The sequence below is a fragment of the Charadrius vociferus genome, unplaced genomic scaffold (assembly GCF_000708025.1).
Source record: "Charadrius vociferus isolate BGI_N301 unplaced genomic scaffold, ASM70802v2 scaffold370, whole genome shotgun sequence".
Lineage (NCBI taxonomy): Eukaryota > Metazoa > Chordata > Aves > Charadriiformes > Charadriidae > Charadrius > Charadrius vociferus.
The window spans coordinates 1,036,920-1,041,599 of NW_009646744.1; positions in this window are offsets into that span (position 1 = coordinate 1,036,920).

Consider the following 4,680-nt stretch of genomic DNA (forward strand, 5'->3'; position numbering starts at 1 on the left):
AGCTACGTAATTATTTCCTGCAAAAATCACAGGGGCAGTAATTGCCTGGACCCTTCTTTTCCTGTTGTGCAGAGGCCTGTTAATAGGATTCTTCTCTCAGAAAGAAAGGTCTCCCTAGCAGCATTTAATGTCAAGAATGAAGCAGTGTCAGGTAGAAACTGAATGTATTTCAATGAAGTGTATTCTAAAGAATTCCAACTTACCTCTAGCGTGTTCGGTGTTTTGCAAAATATTCATGAAGTGATGTATTTAACAAGTAGAAACATCTCCAAATGGTATGCACTTAAGTGTGAAAATGAATGAGAAAATAGTAAAGTTAAAACTTGAAAAACAATTTGAGTGTGTATTTAGAAAATAGAAATCCAGGTTAAATAAATAGGGTAGGTGAGAGAAAGAAGTCTTTTTGGGTGTGGGGGGGAGGGTACCACATAAGATTTTCCAGCCTTTTACAAATGGCGAGAGAATATGCAAATGTTATTTGCTTATGAATTTGCCTGAGAGCATTTTGGTACGCTCTGATACTGTCTCTTGTTTGGCCTTATTTAGTGCCAAGGTGCAAGTCCAAACATGCCAAGGGCCAGATTCACACTAACAGGGCTATTGAGGCCTGCCAGGGTCCCGCTGGCTGCAGGCGCAGCGCAGGGCGAACCGCGGAAGCTGGAAACCGCATCCGAGCATCCAGTGACAGAGACTTCAGGCCGTGGCTGGAGAGGGGCTGGGGCATGGGCCGCTGGGCTCCCCCCTGCCCGAACAGCCCCGGGTCCAGGGGAGCGTGCCTGCCCTCAGCCCCGACACGGCCTCTCCATCCTCACTTCTGGCTCAGAGTTGAAGGATGAAGGACTACAGCTGCGCGTGCTACCAGGTGTTCGGTACTTTCAATTGCAGCACACTCATTTCCTCATGCTGACTTTGCCAGAGTTTTTCATCTGAGAATTTGCATTCTGGTTGTTTGCTTTGCCCAGAATTTTGGGAAAACGGGGACAAAATGAATCCTGTATTTCTAAGAACAAGCTTAGGGGGGAAAATGATGTCTTGCCTATTTTCAGTACTTCTGACCTGTTGCTGAACAGCTTTGTTTCCCACGCTTTGGAGAAGGGAACTAAATTTTGTTTTGCATGAATTTGCATCAGGGATGTGCTTTTTGTTGTCCCCTCTGAAAATCTTCCCAAGTCTGGCCAATTAACAAGTCTCTGACTTGTCCATACTTTGATTTTTTTTTTTTTTAGTAACTTAAATGCTTGAAGATTCTGTCCTCAACATACTGGAATCTGCAAGAGCTTCCAGTCATGGCTGGACTGACTCTGTGCCAGTCCCAAAGCATAAATGAAGATGCTGCCTTTGACCTGTGGCTTCCGATGCTAAACCAGATTGTCACCATTGTGGCTGGTTCCAGTTGGCCTTGGCCAGTTTGGAGCTAAGAGCTGGCACTGGCAGAGCCCACTGTGGTGACCTGACAGACTCGCTGGCACAAAACAGGTAAAATGGATTCGTAAAATAATGGTAGGGTGGGGCAGACAGAAGTGGAATAAGAGTTCTGTGAGTATTTGTTTAATGTAACTTTGTATGTATAGAATTTTAATACAGAGTGAACAAAAAGCAAAGGAGACAGGTGAAGAACTAATAGTTCTTTGTTTATAGTGTTTTCCTAATCTTGGTTATTAAAATGAAGTTTTAATTTCTTTAGAAGCTCCTTGCAAAGGAAAAGCTGTGTTAGAAATACTATTGATGTCAAATTTGAATATATCTCATAAAGTTTATTCTTTGAAAAATTCCCTCTAATTTCTGTTACCTGGGTTTTCATCTTTTTGGTACTGTGATAGCAGCTCACTGTTTCAGCAGGTATTGTGTGGAATATTCTGGAGAGCCACATTTCCACTGCTTGTGCTGGAAGTGTTGGCCAAGTGCAAGGCAGTGCAGATTTCGGTGCCTTGAGCTGATTCCAGCGGCATTGCTCTCCCCGGGTCAGGCGCTCTCTGTTCCCTGGCTGCCGCCCTGCTGTGTTCCAGCACAGCTTTTTGCGCTTTGTTTCAGAGTACCGTTTGCATGCTCAAACAAGGGAGGGCAAATGTAAACTTTCTTTAAACAAGGGAGGTATTTATCTCAAGTGTATGCAAAAGATTAATTGCTTTGGATATCTCCTGCACATTGCCTTGGGTCTGACTTGGGTCTGATTCAAAACAGTAAAATCAACGTAAAGGTGCCATTTACTTCAGTTGGCCTTGAAAAAACTTTTTAAAGAATAGCAACAGAACTTAACATTGTTGTGTCAAATTATGTATATCTTTAAAAGTGAATGAATTTATTAAAATCTAACAAGGGCGTTTTCTGGTGGCCTGGAAGATCCTTCACTATCAGGAGGAGGAGGATGGCTCAAAGTCTTTTTAGTTTTTGGCAGTGAGTAATGCTGGGTGCTGAGGTGCGAGAATGAACATCTGGCAGTATGACCTGGAAGTGAAATCGGTTATACCGATCCTGAGGGTGATGCTCCTGCTGATTCAGGGGCTTTCCTCTTCCTATGGCTGTACGATGCACATCAAGCCAGAACGGGAACCTGATGTTTTGAAAATTATGCCCAAATACAGTTCTGTGCATCATCACAAAATGACACAAATTTACATTATTTGCTCTCCGGGCATGCATGGGTGTAGACTATATGTCTCAGAATGAGATTTATATTTTTTGTATGCAAATTAGCAGAATGCCTGTACTTGTTCTCGAGAGGTGTGTATCATTCCATAAATACGAGCATGTCCTGCCTTCCTGTCAGAGCAGCAGTTAGTGCAGGGTCCAGGGTAAAACACATCCGGGCACGAGGCACAAGCGGCACGTTAAGTGACTCGCGTGCTGGCTGAGTTAGCTTGGGGATCTACCATCAGCCTTTTGCCATCCCAAAGACTTCTCGTGTCTGACACTGGAAGCACTCACAGAATAATGAGGAATGACAGAAGGTGGTCCAAGGATGAATACTTTCAAACTACTATATGGGCATATGTAAAGCGTTTGAGCTTGGAAAATCCTCATAAATGAAGTGCAGAAAACGTACAAAGTGAATGAATGTAAATAATGAAATGAACGGATCATAAGCAACTGTAAGTTAATAGGCTGTTTAGAAACATGGACATGTCAGCAATGACATGGTCAAATCAAAGTTAAGCCAACCAGATGCTTTCTCTCTCCTTCCTCGCTATTCCTTCCAGCTCACCCTCTTTTGACGAGCATTTTATTTGCCCTTTTTCCTGTCTTCTGTGATGTGACCAGCTTCCATCAGGCCTTGGAGATAAACAGTAACAGTCCTGAGGCTGCTTTAACCAGGCCTTTAAGTATCCCGGAGTGAAGTCTATCAGACTTGGACAATCTGTGGACCTGTAATTCATTCCACTTGCTAAGCTGTACTTTCCCTGTCCAGGACAGGCTCTTACGCTGTGGTGGTAGTTTTCATTAATCATCAGAATGACCAGCTGGTTTCTGGCTTTTTGAACAAAGCCTATAGCCTACTTAGCAAGAATGCTCATCTTTCTCGCTGAGTCAAGTATACTTAATATTTCCTTGGTTTTATTAATTTAATTTTATTTTGTATCTTGAGCTTTGAGGTTTTGTCCATTTCTCTTTTTGCCTGAACAGCCCCTGTTCTGCTGGCTCTTCCTGCGCCTGCCTGGGCTGCAGCTCTTCCTCATCACTCTCTTATTCCAAGCCACAATCTCTTTGCCAAACAAATTCAAACTCCCCTAGTTTCCCCACTGATCTTTGTCTTCCTCTTCAGCCTCCTCCAAATAAGCATTTCTGGTGGGTTTTTTTTTTTTTATGCCCCCCCACCCCCCAATTAATTTCCTTTACTGGCTCCTATTTCAAGCCTCCTTACTAGGACAACTTTACCCATCATTTTCCCTCTGGCCTACCAGTCCAGCCTCAACACGCTTTTACTCTACTATATTGCACTTATTGTTTGAATTTGGCAATTTCTTTGCTCCACCTGACTGTGATCCAGGCAGCACAGAAATGAGAGCAGAGCTGAGAGGTGCTCTGGTTTCACCAGCCGTGTCCAAAAGAAATTCCAAGAATAGCCTTGTAAGCTGTGGACTGACTGCGTGGAAACTTTAATACATCAAGTCTCTGCTGAATTTATGCAAAGGGATTGTTCAGGGATTTAAATTTGGTCCCAAATTTAGATTACTTAGATTTCACAGATAAATCAAAACCAAGTACTTGGTGCAATAGCTGTTCCTTTCCAGATTTTTAGTCTGAACTCTAAAGGACAAGAGCTGCTGTTTCATAACAGATTGTCAGATATATTTTTTTTTAACCTTGCGAAGACAATGTATTATCCTGAGACTTGTTCTTAAACAGCTGGAACACTTCACCTGGCAATTTAAAAAAAGAACACCCAAACCCTATCTCCAGCTGGAATATTCCAGTCAAATGGATAAACGTTTGTCGTACTAAGTACCTATAGCAGGAAATCTGGAACAATGCTGATACGTGTGGGACCTTTCTAGAATACACAAACCTGTCTATTTTTCATCCCAAATATGAAATGACATCTCTTTTCTTTGGGAGTTTATCCTTGGTGCAGCGTTCCCTGCATGGAGCTATGTAAGCTTATTTCTTGGATCATGGACTTCTCTACACCTGTCCCTGTTGCTATACAGGCTTCCAGCTTCAAGAACAGGGAAGGAGTATGAT